The sequence below is a fragment of the Dendrobates tinctorius genome, unplaced genomic scaffold (genome assembly GCF_039654945.1).
Source record: "Dendrobates tinctorius isolate UK_male_01 unplaced genomic scaffold, ASM3965494v1 ptg000192l, whole genome shotgun sequence".
NCBI lineage: Eukaryota > Metazoa > Chordata > Amphibia > Anura > Dendrobatidae > Dendrobates > Dendrobates tinctorius.
Genome location: NW_027361859.1, coordinates 1,301,127 through 1,323,346, shown reverse-complemented (window position 1 = coordinate 1,323,346; position 22,220 = coordinate 1,301,127). Strand labels below are relative to the sequence as shown.

General features: G+C 43.5%; 1 pseudogene; it reads left to right on the top strand.

Annotated features, from left to right (window-relative positions):
- Positions 1–14,349, top strand: part of LOC141055936 (fibroblast growth factor receptor substrate 2-like) — a 55,605-nt pseudogene extending 41,256 nt beyond the window's left edge.
- The last annotated feature ends 7,871 nt before the right edge of the window (positions 14,350–22,220 follow it).

Sequence of the window (22,220 nt, the reverse complement as noted above, 5' to 3'; positions counted from 1 at the left end):
GCCTCCTATTATGTATATACAGTACTTAGCCTCCTATCATGTGTATACAGTACTCAGCCTCCTAACATGTATATACAGTACTCAGCCTCCTACCATGTATATACATCACTCACCGTCCTCTCATGTGTATACAGCACTCAGCCTCCTATCATGTATATACAGCACTCAGCCTCCTATCATGTATATACAGTACTCAGCCTCCTACCATGTATATACAGCACTCAGCCTCCTATCATGTATATACAGCACTCAGCCTCCTATCATGTATATACAGCACCCAGCCTCCTATCATGTATATACAGCACTCAGTCTCCTATCATGTATATGCAGCACTCAGGACAGTACTATATACAGGAGCTACAGTGCAGAACCGAATCCTCTGACCCACAGACACCACTGACTCCTGATGGGTGATACTGAGGGCAGAGGGGCTTGATGGGTTCTCCAGAGTTTCCATCATTATGGGAGGGATAATCGCTGCAGGTAGAGCTGATTTATCCCCATGTATATGGATGTAATCGGGGTGGAGGCTCAGATATAGATGAGAATGGAGTCTGCTCTGATGTCTCATGAGAAATACAGAATTAGGAATATAAACTTACCAATAACTGAAGTTCAGAGTTGTATTAGATGTGATCAGATTATCATAATAATAATTATATTCATCATCAGCAGCATCTTCCATTCTGAGGAGTCACCTACAGTAATAATAATACAACAGACCATGTAATCTCTGTATCTGGGCAGTAGGATCTTGTGGTAAAGGAGCTCTCCAGCCATTGTTTGCTCATTGTCCCCCTGTTAGTTATCAGTAATGTGTGTAGCGAGTGTATTACATTACTGACCAGTCACTGTCTTTTGCCATTTCCAGCTTTCTTTGCCTCGTTCTGCGTCTCATAGACTAATACTGAAAAGTGACCTCCGGCCACAGAGAAGTGGAGTGGAGTTGGAGTAGACTGGAGCAGCGCTGGAAACGGCAGATGAAGGCGGCTGGTAAGTAATGGAATACACTCTCTACACACATTACTGATCGTTAACGGGGGGACAATAAGCACATCGGGGGCTCCTGTGATCACACGTAGCTCCAGCTTACACTATGGGGGGATTTATATAAAGCCGGCTGGAGTAAGATGAGCTGCACGCTGTATAGTTATAGTTCATGGGACCAGGATCCAAAAATATTGGTGCTGGGGAAATCTCAGAAAATGTGTGGAATATTAATATTTTCTTAATTTATATGAGGGGCAGGGACAATTTACCACAAATCTACCAATACAGTGTGCAGCAAACAGGTCTCCAAGTAAAGGAACCGGTTATTATAAAGTTGTATCCCACCACTGATAAAGACATCACTATCTGCTGTGGAATGACTTCATACAGATTTATCATTATCGCTCAGTGTCGGACTGGGGTGCCAAGGGCCCACCAGTAACACTGACTTTGGGGGCCCACTTGCATACAAATATTACACTACCCTCGTTCACAAATTTACCTATATCACTATTTAATAATAAACTGGGTAGTTTGATTAATGAATGATGAGATGCTGCCTTTTTCTATACAGGATCAATTGAATTATGCCAAGTACTTCTCATACAGTGGGTTTCGGGGCCAGATCTGCACAGGGGCCCACCGGGGGATTCCCTTGTTACCCTATGGGACAGTCCGAGCCTGTTATCACTCATCACACGAGACATAACACCCGAACCAATCAGGGCAATATCTTCTGGAGATGCCTCATGGGAATCTGTCAGCACAAACCTCTCCCCAACTGTGTATATGGTCGTGTTCCTCTGTGACAATACTGAAAGGACACAACACGACCATATACACAGATTGGGGGAATTGTGCCGACAGATTCCCTATAACAAAGAAAATTCCATAAGGAGCAAATTACTGTTATAATAAACTGCTGATAGGTAAAAAATACAATAAAGGTAGATAATAGAGAGATAATAGATAGATGATAAATAGATATATGATAGATAGATAGTAGATAGATAGTAGATATATAATAGATATATAGATAATAGATAATAAATAGATAATAGATAGATATCATTACCTTCCTTTCTTCTCCACCAGGATCCCTTCCCTTTGGTCAGTGAGTGCAGCGGATCCTCTGCCCATAACCAGCATTGCTGCTGTATATACTGTGTATATATATATATATATATATTCACACTTCTCCACCCCAATCCATCAGATGCTTCTGCTAAGTGCAAACAGTTATAAATTTCAAAATAATTGTTTTTTATCTCATTTATTTAGTTGTTATTGAAACATCCGAATATATTACTTTATACATATTTTATACATATAATTATTAATGCTTTTTCTTGACTCTTACCCAATTATCTGCTCTTTCAATCCATTATGTGAAAAGCGTAAAGCAAATGTTTTTATTGTTGTATTTAAAGTGGACGTTCTACCAAATTTTTCATCTCGAGCTGGACACACAATGTAATCGCAGCTGCAGAGTGTAATAAAATATATATTTTTATTTTGCCTCTCCGTTGTGGAGATATTAGCAATCAAAGTATATGGCACCTAATGAGTAAATTTTTGTTACGTTCAAATGGGTGTTAGCAATAGCTTGCACTTCTCTCTGTATGATGCTGATCAATCATCAGCAGGCAGATGAGCAAATCATCAAGATCCTCTGCTGGCAGCTCCCTTTGCAACTGACATCATTGATGCCCCACATGTGCTCAATGGGAAACAAGACCAAAGACAGAGCAAACGACCAAGATACAATCTGAACTCACTGTTGAATAAGTTAAACCCCCATTCTAGACTCCATTTATCTATTTCAACCCCCATTTGGAAACCACATGAGCAATGTATTGAAGAGGACAACACGAGTGAATGGCACACAGATCCTATTGCTGTGATTTTGTTGTAGGGTGAGCTTACAGAGACTACTCTAATTTTTTTTATATTAGGAGAGGAGGGATTGTAAGATGGCCTTACATCAGCCTTCTGAAATATGGCTATGACACTGATCTGTTTTCCTTTGTCTGTGGCAGGAGATGCCAGACTGGAGAAGGGATATTTGGGTTCAGATGTAACCATACAGAAGAGCTTTTTAACTTGATACAACTATGCATGCAAAACAATTGAATAAGTGTAATTTCTGATAGAGATGGAAACTCTCCAGTAGCAGATGCTGAACAAAGTTTCCCATACCGGTATGACACCTATCCCACTCTCCCAGCAACCTCACTAATCTCATCTACCCTAAGGCAAGAGCCTATTGGAAGTGAATTTGTCACTTATTATTATTATTTATTTATATAGCACCATTGATTCCATGGTGCTGTACATAAGAAGGGGTTACATACAAATTACAGATATCACTTACAGTAAACAAACTTACAATGACAGACTGATACAGAGGGTAGAGGACCCTGCTCTTTCGGGCTTACATGCTACAGGATGGAGGGGAAGGAGACAGTATGTTGGTGGGTTGCAGCAGTTTCAGTGTTGGTTGAGGTGATGTCTCCGGTAGTGGTGAGGAGGTAGTGGGGTCATTGCAGGCTGTAGGCTTTCTTGAAGAGGTGGGTTTTCAGGTTCTGTCTGAAGGATCCGAATGTGGTTGATAGTCGGACATGTTGGGGCAAAGAATTCCAAAGGATGAGGGCTATTTGGGAGAAGTCTTGGAGGCGGTTGGGTGAGGAGCGAATAAGTGTGGAGGAGAGAAGGAGATCTTGGGATGAGCATAGATTACATGAGGGTAGGTATCGGGAGATTAGTTCAGAGACATATGGAGGAAACAGGTTATAGATGGCCTTGTAGGTCAGTATTAGTAATTTGAACTAGATACGCTGAGGGAATGGAAGGCAGTGAAGAGATTTGCAGAGGGGAGAAGCGGAGGAGTAGCGAGGAGATGAATTAGTCAGGCAGCAGAGTTAAGGATGGACTGGAGAGGTGTGAGGGGGTTAGCAGGGAGACCATAGAAAAGGATGTTGCAGTAGTCGAGGTGGGAGATGGTGAGGGCGTGCTGTTATGAATGGGTCACCGTGGAGAAAAAAGCAAACAAGCTAAGCCACAGAAAACAGAGTGGTTGGTAACTATGCAGATTGCAGATCCCTGATCTTACCACACAACTAGCAGTAGCCGTGGAGCGTGCCTACGATGTTCCTAGACGCCTCGTCACGGGACTACAAAAGCCTAAAGCAAGAAAGGGGAAAACTAACTGCCCCAGAGCAGACCCCAAAGGAATAGATAGCCCCCACACATGTATAAACAAGATGAAGGCACAAACACAGGCAGGAAAATAGGCTGAGCAAATGATGGGGCCCAATGTTATGAATGAGTCACCGTAGGAGGCAAAAACAGAAATGCCAGCTAAGTCCAGAAAACCAGAGAAGTTGGCAGCTATCGGATTGCAGACCCCTGAACCTATCAACAACAACTAGCAGTAGCCGTGGGGGGTTCCTACGGTGCCCTAGACCCCTCGATCACAGCCGGAGAACTACATAGCCTAAAGACAGAAAGGGAAATCTAAACTGCCCCAGAGCAGACCCCAAAGCAATAGGCAGCCCCCAACATATAATGACGGTGAAGCAAGAAGAAAAAACACTAACACAGATAGAAAGATAGACTGAGCAAATGATGGGGCCCAAGCTAACTAGATAGGACAGGATAGAAAAGCTGCTGTCCGCAATCCGCTAAAAACCCTATCAAAACAAGAGCCAACAGACTGACAGGGAAAAAGGCCCTGAAGACGCTAGGCTTCAAAAAGACTATGTCAGTACTCAGGAATTTTCTGAAGACAGAGCAATAAGACACCAAGGAATTCAGCTCACCCCAGAAGGGAATGGCAGAATCCAGAAAAGCAAGGCAAAATAAAACCAAAACACAAATGCAAAAAGCAAGGCAGAAAACTTAGCTTTTGAGGAGCAGGAATCAGACTGGTCTCCTAGAATCCCTCAGAGAAATCACCAGCGAGGCAGAAGGGCATCTGCTGCCTTATATCCAGTCAGCAATTCCCGTCGCCCAGTCATCCTCTACCAGCTCAGGTGTTTGGTAATCAGCCTCACTACCTTCCTTCACCAGAAGAGGGAGTTCATCAGACCTCAATGGCGAAGGGGAAAATGAACACATAACAGTAACTCCCCCTTGAGGAGGGGTCACCGAACCCTCATCCATGCCACCAGGGCGATCAGGGTGAGCCCGATGAAAGGCACGCACCAATCTTTTGGCATGAATATCAGAGACCCAGGAATTATCCTCCTGACCATAACCCTTCCATTTAACCAAAAACTGGAGTCTCCATCTAGCCAGACGGGAATCCAGTATCTTCTCTACCTCATATTCCATGTTACCCTCAACCAATACAGGGTCCGGAGGTGCCACCCCAGGAACTTCTGGTTCAACAAACCTCTTCAACAAGGACTTATGAAACACATTATGGATTTTAAATGTGTCCGGAAGAGCCAACCGAAAAAAGACCGGATTAATGATCTCCAAAATCTTGTAAGGTCCAATAAATCTAGGCTTAAACTTAGGAGAAGCTACCTTCATAGCGATATTTTTTGATGATAACCAAACCATATCACCCACCTTAAACCGGGGACCAATGGTCCTATGTCGGTTGGAAAACCGCTGGGCCTTTTCCTGGGAGAGAGATAACTTATCCACCACTTGGTCCCAGATCTGGTGCATTCTCTCCACCACAGTGTCAACACCTGGGCAGGCAGAAGGCTCCACCTGCCCTGAAGAAAATCGAGGATGAAACCCAAAGTTACAAAAAAAAGGTGACATCAAAGTGGCAGAACTAGCTCTATTATTTAAAGCAAATTCGGCCAAGGGCAAAAATGAAACCCAATCATCCTGATCAGCGGAAATAAAACATCTCAAATATGACTCCAAGGTCTGGTTTGTTCTCTCCGTCTGCCCATTGGTCTGAGGGTGAAATGCAGAGGAGAAGGACAACTGAATTCCCAGCTTGGAACAGAAAGTCCTCCAAAATCTAGACACAAACTGAACTCCTCTGTCAGATACAACGTTCTCAGGAATCCCGTGCAAGCGAACCACCTGTTGCAAAAACAGGGACACCAACTCAGAAGAGGATGGCAACTTAGGGAGTGGTACAAGATGAACCATCTTAGAGAACCTATCACAAATCACCCAAATAACAGTCATTCTCTGAGAGACAGGCATATCAGAGATGAAATCCATTGATATATGGGTCCATGGCCTCCTGGGGACCGGCAAAGGCATGAACAACCCACTAGAGCGAGAACAAGGTTTAGACCGGGAGCAAGTCCCACAGGACTGCACAAAATTCCTGACATCACGAGACAAGGTGGGCCACCAAAAAGACCGACTCACCAGATCTCTAGTACCAAAAATACCTGGATGACCAGCCCATGCAGAGCAATGAACTTCAGACATCACTCTCTTCTTCCACTGGTCAGGAACATACAACTTTCCACTGAGACAACGCTCAGGTTTGTCCTCCTGGAACTCTTCCAGAGCACGTCTCAAATCGGGCGAGATGACAGAAAGAACTACCCCTTCGCCTAAGATGGTAGCAGGCTTGGTCACCACAATAGAATCAACCAAGAAGCTCCTAGAAAGAGCGTCAGCCTTGACATTCTTAGTGCCAGGAAGAAAAGAGACTACAAAATCAAAACGTGTAAAAAACAAGGCCCATCTAGCCTGTATAGGGTTCAAGTGTTTGGCCGACTCCAGGTAAATCAAATTCTTGTGGTCAGTGAGGACCACGACTTGATGTTTAGCTCCCTCCAACCAATGTCTCCACTCCTCAAATGCCCATTTCATGGCTAACAATTCCCGATTCCCCACATCATAGTTACGTTCAGATGGGGAGAACTTTCGGGAAAAGAAAGCACAGGGATTCATTTTAGATGTTACAGGATCCTTTTGGGACAAAACAGCTCCTGCATCAATCTCAGAAGCGTCCACCTCTACCTGGAACGGGAGTGAGATCAGGTTGCCGCAAAACCGGGGCAGAAGTGAATCTTTGCTTCAGCTCCTGAAAGGAAGAAACAGCCTCCGGAGACCAATTCAACACATCAGCACCCTTCTTAGTCAGATCAGTCAATGGCTTGACAATACTAGAAAATTTTGCTATAAATTTCCGATAAAAATTAGCAAAACCCAAAAACTTTTGAAGGGCCTTCAAAGAAGTGGGCTGAACCCAATCATAAATGGCCTGTACCTTGGCCGGGTCCATTTCAATAGTTGACGGAGACAAAATAAATCACAAAAATGAAATCCTCTGTACCCCAAAAAGGCATTTCGATCCATTGGCATACAGGGAATTCTCCCTCAAGATCCGGAACACAGTCCGAACATGTTCCACATGAGAATCCCAATCCTTGGAGAAGATCAAAATATCATCCAGATAGATAATCAAAAATTTATCCACAAAGTCTCGGAAAATGTCGTTCATGAAGCACTGGAAGACAGAAGGGGCATTAGTGAGCCCAAAAGGCATCACCAGGTACTCAAAATGTCCCTCTGGAGTATTAAACGCTATCTTCCATTCATCCCCATGCTAAATGCGGATAAGATTATACGCCCCCTGAGGTCAAGCTTGGTAAACCAGCAAGCACCTTTATCTCTGGAGAATAGATCCGAAATCAGGGGTAATGGATACTGATATTTAATAGTAATTTTGTTGAGGGCACGATAATCAATCCAAGGCCTTAATGAACCATCCTTTTTGGCCACGAAAAAAAACCCAGCACCTAATGGTGAAGAGGATGGTCTAATATGACCCTTCTCCAATGCCTCCTTAATATAGGATCACATAGCCTCGTGCTTGGGTACAGATAAATTGAAGAGCCGACCCTTGGGAAATTTACACCCCGGGCTCAGTTCAATTGTACAGTCATAACTCCTATGAGGAGGCAAAGACGCAGACTCATTCTCACTAAATACATCAAAAAAGTCCGCCAAATAGTCAGGAACATCATGTGACTGAGGAGAGGTGGAAATAACCGGAGCCTCAGTAAGGGCACACCGACAACCCCAACTCACCACAGACACAGATTTCCAATCCAAAACTGGATTATGAATTTGCAACCAGGGAAACCCCAGAACAATGGTATCTTGCAAATTATGCAACACCAAAAATCTGCAATTTTCTTGATGGTGTGGGGCAACCCGCATTACCACCTGGGTCCAAAACTGAGGTTTATTTTTTGCCAAAGGAGTAGCATCAATCCCCCTCAAAGGGATAGGCGTCCGCAGAGGTGTCATAGGAAATCCACAACGTTTAGCAAAATCCAAGTCCATTAGGTTCAGGGCTGCTCCCGAATCCACAAAAGCCTTGGCGGAAAATGTGGACAGGGAGCAGATCAGAGTAATTGCCAGAAGATACTTAGGTTGAACACCACCCACAGAAAACGTGTGTACAAAACGTTTCTCTCGTTTAGGACAGACAGAAATAATATGCGAGGCATCTCCACAAAAAAACATAGCTTATTACGCCTTCTGAACTCCTGACGTTGCTCCCTGGACAAAACTCTATCACATTGCATAGGTTCAGACACTTGTTCAACAGGTGGCAACACCTCTCGTGCAGTCCTGTGTTCTCGTAAACGCCGATCAACCTGAATAGCTAATGACATAGAATCGTCAAGACCAGAGGGAACAGGAAATCCCACCATAGTATCTTTTACGGCTTCTGACAAACCCTTCTGAAAGAGAGCTGCCAAGGCATTATCATTCCAGGTAGTAAGGACCGCCCACTTTCGGAATTTTTGACAGTACAACTCTGCAGAATCTTGACCCTGGCTCAATGCCAACAGGGTCTTTTCAGCCTGATCAATAGCATTAGGTTCGTCATACAACAACCCCAAGGCTTGAAAAAATGTGTTCACATTAGTCAGAATAGGATCATCTGGTTTCAAAGAAAATGCCCAATCCTGGGGATCGCCACGCAGCAAAGAGATGACAATTTTTACCTGCTGCGTGGAGCTCCCTGACGAGTTAGGCTTCAAGGCAAAAAATAATTTACAATTATTTTTGAAATTCAAAAATTTAGACTGATCCCCAAAAAACACATCAGGAGTAGGGATCTTTGGTTCAGCAGCATGTGAATGAGCAAGGTAGGCGGAAATTCCCCGCACTTCCACAGCGAGCTGCTCCACACGATCAGACAATTGCTTTATCTCCATTGAGAGAAAAAAAAATTCCCCCTACTGCCTCAGGGATATAAAGGAAAAAATATACACACCTTTTTTTTTTTTTTTCCAATTCTTTCCTGCTATTCAGTACCCTAGGATCTGCGGTATGGCTGGTGATTCTGTTATGAATGAGTCACCGTAGGAGGCAAAAACAGAAATGCCAGCTAAGTCCAGAAAACCAGAGAAGTTGGCAGCTATCGGATTGCAGACCTCTGAACCTATCAACAACAACTAGCAGTAGCCGTGGGGGGTTCCTACGGTGCCCTAGACCCCTCGATCACAGCCGGAGAACTACATAGCCTAAAGACAGAAAGGGAAATCTAAACTGCCCCAGAGCAGACCCCAAAGCAATAGGCAGCCCCCAACATATAATGACGGTGAAGCAAGAAGAAAAAACACTAACACAGATAGAAAGATAGACTGAGCAAATGATGGGGCCCAAGCTAACTAGATAGGACAGGATAGAAAAGCTGCTGTCCGCAATCCGCTAAAAACCCTATCAAAACAAGAGCCAACAGACTGACAGGGAAAAAGGCCCTGAAGACGCTAGGCTTCAAAAAGACTATGTCAGTACTCAGGAATTTTCTGAAGACAGAGCAATAAGACACCAAGGAATTCAGCTCACCCCAGAAGGGAATGGCAGAATCCAGAAAAGCAAGGCAAAATAAAACCAAAACACAAATGCAAAAAGCAAGGCAGAAAACTTAGCTTTTGAGGAGCAGGAATCAGACTGGTCTCCTAGAATCCCTCAGAGAAATCACCAGCGAGGCAGAAGGGCGTCGGCTGCCTTATATCCAGTCAGCAATTCCCATCACCCAGTCATCCTCTACCAGCTCAGGTGATTGGTAATCAGCCTCACTACCTTCCTTCACCAGAAGAGGGAGTTCATCAGACCTCAATGGTGAAGGGGAAAATGAACACATAACAGCCCAAACTAACTAGACAGGAAAGGAAAGGCAAGTCACTGTCTGCAACCTGCAAAAAACCCTACAAAAATAATGTCCAACACTTCTGATAGCAAAATTAACCCTGAAGTCACTAGACTTCTCCCACTATATCAGCACTCTGAAACTCTGAAATATTCTGAGATAGAGCAAAAAGAGACCGAACTAGTAAGGGACAAAAAGCCCATTGGCAAAACTGATAAATAAGAGTGGAAATTCAGCTCAGCCCCCAGCCGGGGCTGGCAGACCACACAAAAAACTGAATAGACCAACAAAATCAAGTGTGAATATTATCAGAAAAACTTAGCTTTAGATGATTGGAACAGAGCTGAAAACCAAGAGCTGACAAGCCAGAAGGAATCACCAGCAACTGAATAGGGTGTCGGCTGTCTTAAATCCAATCTGAGAATCCTGAGATCCAATCGTCATCCTCATTCTCATGTTGCAGATCTCCACCAATCAAACCAGCCGCACCACCTCCCGTCACCACCAGAGGGAGTCCAGAAGGGGAACTCACAACTGGTGAGAATGAACTCACAACAGCGTGCACAAGCATTTTAGAAGATTGAGGGTTGAGGAAAGGATGGATTCTGGAAATATTTTTGAGCTGGAGGTGACAGGAGGTAGAAAGAGCTTGGATATGTGGTTTGAAGGACATGACAGAGTCAAGGGTTACTCCAAGGCAGGGGACTTTTGGTACTGGGGAAAGCATGATGTCATTAATTGTGATAGATAGGTCAGGTAAGGAAGATCTGTGGGATGGAGGAAAGATGATGAGTTCAGATTTGTCCACATTGAGGTTGAGGTAGCGAGAGGAGAAAAAGGAGGAAATGGCTGATAGACACTCCGGGATTCTGGACAGCAGAGAGGTGACGTCTGGGCCAGAGAGGAAGATCTGAGTGTCGTCAGCATAAAGGTGGTACTGGAATCCATGGGACTTTGAGTTGACCCAGGCCAAGGGTATAAATTGAGAAGAGTAGGGGTCCTAGAACAGAGCCTTGGGGGACTCCAACAGTGAGAGGGTGGGATGAGGAGGTAGTGTAGGAGTGGGAGACGCTGAATGTGCGGTTTGAAAGGTATGAGGAGATCTAGTATAGGGCGAGGTCTTTGATGCCAAAGGAGGAGAGGATCTGTAGTAGGAGGCAGTGGTCAACTTTGTCGAATGCAGAGGACAGGTCTAGAAGCAGGAGTATAGAGTATTGTCAGTTTGCTTTGGCTGTAAGTAGGTCGTTAGTAATTTTGGTCAGGGCTGTCTCAGTGGAGTGATGGGGATGGAAACTAGATTGTAGATTGTTAAAGAGCAAGTTATATGAGAGGTGGGAGGAAAGTTCAGTGTGGATGTGCAGCTCCAGGAGTTTTGGAGTGAATGGGAGCAGTGATATTGGGCGATAGCTGGACATAGCGGTTGGGTCGAGGGTTGGCTTTTTAAGGATAGGCGTGATTGTGGTATGTTTAAAAGCAGAAGGGAAGGTACCTGACATTAATGATAGGTTGAAGAGGTGGGTTAGGCATGGGTTAAGTGTGGTGGTGAAGTTGGGGAGGAGGTGGGATGGGATGAGGTCAAGTGCACAGGTTGTGAGGTGCGATTTGGAAAAGAGGCGATTAAGCACCCTTTCAGTGATGTTGGAGAGGGAGGTTATGGGGTTTGGGCATTGGTCTGGTATACAAAGGGGTTGTGGTGGTTGAATAATGAAGACTTGACTTGTTTGGTCGATCTTTCTTTTGAATTGTGTGGCAAAGTCCTCAGCAGAGATGAGGGAGCAGTGGTGGGCGGAGGAGGAAGTTGAAAGTTTTGAATAACTGTTTGGGATTGTAGGATAGGGAAGATACGAGGGTTGTGAAGTAGGCAAATTTGAAAGCGAGTGTTGCCTGTTTGAATGCAGTGAAGTCATCTTGCGAATTTGTTTTCTTCCAACACCGCTCTGCAGCCCTGGACACTTGCCGGAGCTTTTTAGTGGTGTTATTGTGCCAGGGTTGTCTGTTGGTACGTCGCATTCTGCCATGAACGAGAGGGGCGACCGTGTCAACAGCTGATGTGATAATGGCATTGTAGAAAGCAGTGGCACTGTCTGTGTCTTGGAGTGAGGATATGGATGCCAGTGGTAGAATAGAGTCAGAGAGCGTGTGGGTGTCTAGGTGTGTAAGGTTTCTGTGGGGGGTGCGCATATTGCTGGACATGGGTGCCAGGAGAGGAGGACAGGGATGAGAAAGTGAGTTGATGGTGGTCAGATAGAGGGAGAGGGGAGATGGTGAAGTTAGAAAGAGAGCAGAGGCTGGTGAAGACCAGGTCTAATGTATGTTCATCTGTGTGGGTGGGTGAGGAGGACCACTGAGTAAGTCCAAAGGATGAAGTAAGGGACAGGAGTTTGGAGGCTGCTGACTGAAGGGTATCAGTGGGGATGTTGAAGTCACCCATGATGATAGCGGGGATGTCAGTTCAAAGAAAGCAAAGAAGCTAGGTAGAGAATTGGTCAATGAAAGCAGTGGTCGGGCCTGGAGGTCGGTATATGATGGCCACTTAGAGGTTGGAGGGAGAGTAGATGTGGACAGAGTGAACTTCAAAAGAGGTGAGTATTAGGGAGGGAAGAGGTGGGATTGTGCTGAAGGTGCAGTTGGAAGAAAGGAGAAGACCCACTCCTCCACCGTGTCTGTTGCCAGGGCGAGGAGTGTGGGTGTAGTGAAGGCCGCCGTAACACAGCGCAGCAGGGGAGGCGGTGTCAGAGGGTGTCAGCCAGGTTTCTGTGAGGCCGAGAAAAGCAAGATTGCGAGAGAGAAAGAGGTAATAAATCACATGAAGCGTATTGCATTCCAAATTGCTCCAGAGAGAGGGAGCAGGGGGTTGGGTGTCAATGGCACGGGTTTTAAGTTGGAAAGATTGTGGTAGTTTTTATTAGATAGGGAGCGGTAGGAAGGGGTAGTAATGGGGGTTATGAGCTGTGGTGGTCCAGGATTGGGAGATATGTCGCCAGCAGTGATGAGAAGCAGAGAAAGGGAGAGCAGATGGGAGAGTGGGCAGCTTGTTTTAGGTTTCATTAGGACAGATTTGAGGTTGAGGAGCAGTTCAGCAGAGGAGGTCAGGTGGGGAGGAAAGAAGAAAGGGGAGATGATTATTTTGTTAGAAGGTGCTGAGGTTTGGGGATAGCGAAGGTGAGTGAGGATTAATGGAGCAAACACTGTGAGGGTATATGTAAACATGGTGAAGGAGTAGGAGGGTTAATCGAAAAGATAGATACAATTAATAAGTGCTTACTTAGCAGACATACCCAAGAGAGACAGATGCATAGTGTGGGGTCCTGACTCCTGTCATGACTAACTGCCGTTGTAATAACTGCATCTTCACCATACTTTTGCTGCAGGGAGACACGTGCCTGACGCACACACGTGCCCCCCTTAGGAGGCATTTAAATATATAGGACTGAGTAGAGGATCAGGTAAGAGGGATTGTGGGAACTGATTTGGGATAAATTACCAATTGCCTAGCACACCAGGGGAGGTTACACAATCAAAGGCACAGGGCCTGACTACATCCATATGCTAGTAACACCTTGCACCTGATAACATCTCTGCTGGCCCCAACATGGGTACACAGCAGTAAGTATTGAGTTCAATGCAACAAATGAATTTAGCAAACATTCAGTAGGCACTGTTATATACCATTAAAGGAAATATTGCACTAGATGACAGCAAGCAGGGATTGTAGCAGTAGCAGAGATTGTACCATTTGTACCACTTCTTCATCTTACACAAGAACATCAGAAAATTCCAACTTTCCTGATTCTAACAATACGAAAAGATCCAATTTACCGATACACCATAAGCTTTCAGATTGTGGCATGAGTCACATGTCTATGCAAAGCTATCTTAATGTAGACGAGCATCTTGGACTTGGCCAAGCCTGTGTGGTTGGGAACACAATAAAAAGTGAAGAAATAAAAGCATTTAGTAGTATACAATCTGGAGATTTAAATGGAGCCATATGGGACACTGGTTATGACAGTGATTACCGTCATGAATCCTCCTGTGAGAGAAGAATGGGGTATGAAAATGTTTCAGCTATTCCAGGAGTGTGTCTTAGGTCCCGGAGCATGTTGGTTTCGTTCAGTAGCTCCGAGTCACAAAGCAGTGATAATTTAACACCTGATATATGAGGATGTGTTAATAGCAAGGCATCGTCTCCATCTATCATTGAGCAAAATATGGCCTTCATGAAGGAAGACAGTAGTTCATTAGCAGTGTGAAATTGTCAGCATGTGCTCAGGGTCGGCAGTAAGCCATTAGAATTCCGGCACCTCCCGAGAAGAGATTGTGTGAATTCAGGGCAAGCATCTAGCCTTTAGAATTCTGGGACCTTCGGAAAGGAGTTTGTTTGAGTGCATTCACTGTAGTGTGTTTACTGCTCGCCTCCTTGCCCCGTGTGAGGAGTGCATCTCCCTCTGAGGTTAACAGGGGATTGAATCTAGCGCCATACCTATTGACTTGGCATCAAGCTGCATCGTTCTGACTTTATCTCCGTGTGCACCCCTCTTAGAAGTCATCAGAGTTGGGTAATTACCTTTCTGTCCACACGGGGTGACGTTTAACCCCATTTTTAGAGATCGTTCGCCGCACAGTTCCACCATTACTCACTAGCAGCAGGTTAACATCTCTGCACGGTGGACCCCGGGTTGAAATCACACTTTATTATTTTTTTTTATTTAGTGTAATCCGCCAACCCTAACACGGTCTTCTTGTGCTACTTGAAATAAGATGCCAACCCATGACATGAGTACCATGAACTTTGAGTGCTGACTAGAATTGTTGTTCACTATATAAATTAGGATGTTTCTTATTTTTCAACTTCAATTTTTTCATCTAATATTGAAACACAAAGAAGTCAAATTTCATGATGTTTAGTGTACGTTAACCCAGAGTTCTACTGAAACATGTTAGTACTTGCATACTTAGGAGCACGTGCTCTGACGCGTCCCCGGCCATACCTCTTAATTATACTGTAAGTGTTTTTGATAGAGGACAGATTGTTTTCAGTGAAACATTATGCTAATGGATTTCGCATTGGGGGATGTAAGTTATCAAATAGCGGGATCAAAACTACCATCAAAGCTTCAACTTCTAACAGTTTTATTTCATAATATTCATGAAGTTAAGTAAATTTTCAGTGAAGGCGCAATTCTCGCTATTCGCGAGTATATTATATTTTGGGGAAAGGCAAGAATACTTACAAAATATTTACTTAATTGTGTAAAAAAGCTAGTGAATTTGCATCACGTTTGGAGGGACTGCAAAAATATGCAAAGAAAATGCATGACGTATTCGAGCGTTGTAGAGAAGAGTTTTCAGTCAATTTGGATCATCTATTTGACATTGCACACGTCGATGCACTTCAGACTTTGAAAATAGAAGAAGACAAGATCTCTTTGCAGCTACAGAGGGAGCCAGGGTGGCCCAGTAACTTACAGTAGCTGGAGTAGATAGAAGACTTGCTGAAAAAGAGGAGTGTATGAGACAAAGGGCTACAGAAGAGGAAAATCGGCAAATAAAATATCTCTCTAGAGCATCAACATCTTTGGCAGCATATGAAATTACAAACTTACCCCAAGATTTATCTTCATGATTCAGTTCAGCTGATAATATTCCGAATTATAAGAATAAAGCTGATCCCTGTCAGTTTAGAGGGATCAGCTTTCATCTCATTTGCACAAGAAAAGACTAGAAGCAATGGAACGAAACTGAAAAGGAGGAGATACAGATTAGATATTAGAAAAAACATTTTGACAGTGAAAAGTGATCGAGTGATACAGGCTGCCACATAGGTGATGAGTTCTCCTTCAATGGAAGTCTTCAAACAGAGGCTGGACAGACATCTGTACAGTTGTGGCCAAAAGTATTGACACCCCTGCAATTCTGTCAGATAATACTCAGTTTCTTCCTGAAAATGATTGCAAACACAAATTCTTTGGTATTATTATCTTCATTTAATTTGTCTGAAATGAAAAAACACAAAATAGAATGAAGCAAAAAGCAAAACATTGATCATTTCACACAAAACTCCAAAAATGGGCCAGACAAAAGTATTGGCACCCTCAGCCTAATACTTAGTTGCACAACCTTTAGCCAAAATAACTGCGATCAACCGCTTCCGGTAACCATCAATGAGTTTCTTACAATGCTCTGCTGGAATTTTAGACCATTCTTCTTTGGCAAACTGCTCCAGGTCCCTGATATTTGAAGGGTGCCTTCTTCAAACTGCCATTTTTAGATCTCTCCACAGGTGTTCTATGGGATTCAGGTCTGGACTCATTGCTGGCCACCTTAGAAGTCTCCAGTGCTTTCTCTCAAACCATTTTCTAGTGCTTTTTGAAGTGTGTTTTGGGTCATTGTCCTGCTGGAAGATCCATGACCTCTGAGGGAGACCCAGCTTTCTCACACTGGGCCCTACATTATGCTGCAAAATTTGTTGGTAGTCTTCAGACTTCATAATGCCATGCACACGGTCAAGCAGTTCAGTGCCAGAGGCAGCAAAGCAACCCCAAAACATCAGGGAACCTCCGCCATGTTTGACTGTAGGGACCGTGTACTTTTCTTTGAATGCCTCTTTTTTTCTCCTGTAAACTCTATGTTGATGCCTTTGCCCAAAAAGCTCTAGTTTTGTCTCATCTGACCAGAGAACATTCTTCCAAAATGTTTTAGGCTTTTTCAGGTAAGTTTTGGCAAACTCCAGCCTGGCTTTTTTATGTCTCGGGGTAAGAAGTGGGGTCTTCCTGGGTCTCCTACCATATAGTCCCTTTTCATTCAGATGCCGACAGATAGTACGGGTTGACACTGTTGTACCCTCGGACTGCAGGGCAGCTTGAACTTGTTTGGATGTTAGTCGAGGTTCTTTATCCAACATCCGCACAATCTTGCATTGAAATCTCTTGTCAATTTTTCTTTTCCGTCCACATCTAGGGAGGTTAGCCACAGTGCCATGGGCTTTAAACTTCTTGATGACACTGCGCACGGTAGACACAGGAACATTCAGGTCTTTGGAGATGAACTTGTAGCCTTGAGATTGCTCATGCTTCCTCACAATTTGGTTTCTCAAGTCCTCAGACAGTTCTTTGGTCTTCTTTCTTTTCTCCATGCTCAATGTGGTACACACAAAGACACAGGACAGAGGTTGAGTCAACTTTAATCCATGTCACCTGGCTGCAAGTGTGATTTAGTTATTGCCAACACCTGTTAGGTGCCACAGGTAAGTTACAGGTGCTGTTAATTACACAAATTAGAGAAGCATCACATGATTTTTCGAACAGTGCCAAACTTTTGTCCACCCTCTTTTTTATGTTTGGTGTGGAATTATATCCACTTTGGCTTTAGGACAATTCTTTTTGTGTTTTTTCATTTAAGACAAATTAAATGAAGATAATACCAAAGAATTTGTGTTTGCAATCATTTTCAGGAAGAAACTGAGTATTATCTGACAGAATTGCAGGGGTGTCAACACTTTTGGCCACAACTGTATGAGATGACTTAGTTACTCCTGCATTGAGCTGGTGGTTGGACCAGATGAACCAAGTGGTCCCTCCCAACTCTACCATTCTATGAATGTTCAGAAGTTCAGTTGTCAACGCTGAACAAAAACTCACAATCTAAGACTCTTGCGAAACAAGGTAATAACAATTTTGCTACTCTGAAATTAGTAGCAGTTTTAGGTAGGTGATGGATATAGTTAAGTATAAGAAACTCTGTCATAATGCTGAAGATTTTCCGGTAAACAAATTATCCATCCAACGAATTCAGACAGAAAAATGAAATGAAACGTGCAGAAATCATAAAAATTGATTTTCAAAATGAAGTACCAAAAGTAGTTACTGTTCACTCGGATGATAAATTGTTACCAGCTTTGGATGTCTGAAATTTCAAGGCTCGTCTTCCAATAGTAATTTCATTTGGAAATAAAAAACTACTTATTGGTGTGCCAGAATTGGACGATTCTAACTGCAAAGTGCATGGACAAGCTGTTTGGAATGTTATCACCAATTGGAACCTCGAAGATAATGTGCAGAGCCTCTGTTGTGATACTACAGCCTCGAATACATAAATATTGGACCAGTTCATAGATAAGGAGTCTGGATGTTTTATTGTCCTCTGATTTATTTATTATGTATGTCTGTAATGAATAACATTCCACAGGAAGGACAGCACACATTAGGAGACCCCAATCAGAGGACAATAAAACATCCAGACTCCTTATCTATGAACTGGTCCAATATTTATGTTTCTCCCTCTCCCACAATGATAGTTCTGCTTCACGTCACTTGTTCTTTCTATTGCATTTTTTTCTGTGCTGTGTTGTATATAAATATGTGATTCTTCAGATTTTGTATTAGTCTAGCCTGATGAAGAGACCTGAGTAGTCTCGAAAGCTTGCAATGTGTTACCATCTTTTCAGTTAGCCATTAAAAGGTATCAACCACTGAGGACTCGCAATTGAGAAAGTTGGAAAAACTTTGATGCCAATAATATACAGTACAAATGTTCTGTACAGCTATATAATTGCTATCTAGAAAGTCATTTTTGTGTGTATTAATCCTTCATATATTTCATACTGTAAGGTAACAGCACCACCTGCTGGCTGTTTAATGCATAGATTCTAGTTTAATTTGCAATGTATTGTGGGATTGTTCCTGTTACATCATAGTCTTGTTTATGACACTGTGAGGGGAACAGCAGCTATTATTCCTCCATATGTCTTATGAGAAACTACACCATTCGCGTTCTTCATGCTTCTTAAACAGCCTGCTCTAAGCATAGTTGGAAACCACTATCTAGGTGTTATAATCCTGTGTTTATAACATTTGTTGTATTATATAGGTAATCATCAGCTATATATTACCTCATGGTACCTATGTATTACCTCATGGAACCTATGTATTACCCCATGGAATTTATGTATTACCTCATGTTACTGTGTATTACCTCATGTTACTGTGTATTACCTCATGGTACCTATGTATTACCTCATGTTACTGTGTATTGCAGACTATCTGTATTTTTATGCTCTGTGCAGCTATATATTCTGAAATGCTCCTGTTATTGCATCCTATAGTTTCACCCTTTCCTGTCACATCTGCAATCAATAAAAGAAGGTTACAATTTTACAGCCTCTTTTTCTTAAAGAAGACGGGTTTAGCTACATGTCTCATTGCACACCCTGCTAACGTGTATGAGGACAGTATAGTGAAACAACTATGCTTAGAACAAGCTCAGAAGATCTGACGTTACAGAGCCTGCCATTATCGAAGCATACGGTTATTGCATACGGATATTGCAGCAACCTCCTAATGGTTGGATCGAATAATCGGACCATACGAGCCCGCCATTATCCACACAGAGCTGACAAAGGGATATTACAGCGGTCGCCTAACTGTTGAATCATGTCTCAAGGACGAGCATCCTCTTTCAAGGCGAGATCACAAGTTGGTTCCTCCAAGACATCATCCGTCAGCAATGCGGCCGCTATTGCCCACGCAAAAGCTGAAGCAGCAAAAGCAAGAAGCACCTTTGCTGAGCAAGAGATAGAATTGAAACTACAACAAACATCCCTGGATGCAGAAAAGCACGCCAACAAGAATGCCTGGATGCGGAAAAAGCATCACTGGATGCAGAAAAAGCACGCCAACAAGCATTCCTGGATGCAGAAAAAGCACGCCAACAAGCATGCCTGGATGAAGAGAAAGTGCACCTTGAAGCAACATTACAGAAACTTGCTCTTGAAAAAGAAACAGCAGCTGCCATAGCAGAAGCAGAAGCCTTAGAAGCTTCCATATATTCTGACGATGAACATAGCAGACGCAGCAGTGTGCTAGGCCTACAGCAAGTTACTCACGATCCATTGCAGCGTACTGCAGAGTACGTCCATCAGCATTCCAAATCAAATGACGATCCAGACCCACAGGCGAAGACAGAGCATTTTGTCAACAAGTCAAGCCAACCAGATAATTCGGACCCCCAGAAAGCCAACTATCAGTCTCCCTACCAAAAGCAAGGAAATACACATTGGGATGATACTGACTACAATAATCTTTCTCCAGAACAGAAGATCCGGAATCTGTCCCAGCTTAAGGAGAAAGGTACTACAGCAGTTGGACCAAACCAGAGACATCTAACAGGTATGACCACACAGCACACATGTACTCTGCAACACTCCATCAGCTGGCATCAGTGCCAATCAAGCCACGATGGACTTTGCCAAGTTCCTTGCTCGACGTGAGTTGGTCACTAAGGGACTTGTAAAGTTCAGCGAACGCGCTGAAAACTACAGGGCTTGGCGAGCCTCCTTCAAAAATACCATAAGAGACATAGGTCTATCATGTAGTGAAGAAGTGGATCTCTTGGTAAAATGGCTAGGAAGTGAGTCTGCCAAACACGTGAAGAGAATCAGAGACATTAATGTAAATTATCCAGATGTCGGCCTCAAAAGAATTTGGAATAGACTTGATGAATGCTATGGCTCAGTAGAGGTTATAGAAAGTGCCTTGCTTAAAAGAATAGACTTTCCTAGAATAGCAAACAAGGATTATTCAAAGCTCAGAGAATTAACTGACTTGTTAATGGAGTTGTGTGTAGCAAAACCAGAAGGAGATCTTGTGGGGCTGACATATCTCGACACTGCTAGAGGTGTGGACCCCATAGTTCAAAAACTCCCATATAACCTGCAAGACAAATGGGTTACATATGGTTCTAGGTATAAACAGACTTACAATGTACCATTTCCTCCATTCAATGTGTTTGTAGATTTTGTCTCAGAACAAGCAAAAATTAGAAATGATCCCAGCTTTGATTTCATGCTGTCATGTGCCAATAACTCTGTTAGTAAACCTCGTAGAACAACTGTAGAGGTCCACAAAGCTAACATTTCTTCCACAGGTTCAGTTCGCAAAGAGTTCAGCTCCGGTCAAGGAGAAGACAAATTCAAGGACCCAAGCAGGCAGTGTCCCTTACACAAGAAGCCACATTCCTTACTTAAGTGCAGAGGTTTCAGAGAGAAGTCATTGGAAGAAAGGAAGGCCTTCCTTAAGGAGAACCGCATCTGCTACAAATGCTGCTCTTCAACATCCCACTTTGCCAGGGACTGTGAGGTTAATGCAAGGTGTACCGAATGTGACAGCACTGAACATAACTCAGTTCTACACCCTGGACCACCATCGGAAGTTTTGCCCCAAGAGCATAGCGGGGAGCTGAAGGACTCAAATACTGACGCTCCAGCCATTACTTCTAATTGTACAGAAGTTTGTGGAAATCTCATAGGAGGCAAGTCCTGCTCTAAAATTTCCCTAGTGAGAGTTTACCCAGCAGACGAAAAGGACAAGGCCATTAAAGTATACGCGATTTTAGATGATCAGAGTAACAGGTCATTAGCCAAGTCTGCCTTCTTTGATAGCTTTAACGTCAGAGGACCCAGTGCCCCCTACTTTTTTAAAACTTGTTCCGGTATAGTAGAGACAGCTGGTAGAAGAGCAAACAGGCTACGTAGTCGAGTCTATAGATGGCCAAATGTGTCTGCCCTTACCAACCATATTGGAATGTAACCAGATTCCTGATAACAGGTCTGAGATACCTACGCCTGAAGTGGCATCGTATCATCCTCATCTGAAGCGTATAGAACGCCTAATTCCTAACCTTGACCCAGAGGCTCAAATAGTCTTGCTCCTTGGGAGAGATATTCTACGAGTCCACAAGGCTAGGCATCATATCTATGGCTCTCACAACGCTCCATATGCCCAGAGACTCGACCTTGGGTGGGTCATTATAGGAGAGGACTGTTTAGGAGAAGCACAAAAACCGACAGTGGTTAACAACATGCTTACCAGTACGCTTGATCTCTCTCTCCTTCAACCATGTGAAAATCACTACTTCATAAAGGAGTTGCTACACAGCACTTCAGCACCAAGTATCTTAGCGAGTCGTGCCAATGATGATTGCATTCAGAATTGCGACAAAGATCACCTTGGGTGTACGGTCTTCCACAAGACCAAAGAAGATAATCATATAGCAATGTCATTTGAAGATAGACTGTTCCTAGAGATGATGGAGCAAGGAATAGTGAAAATCAAAACGAAGAGCTGGA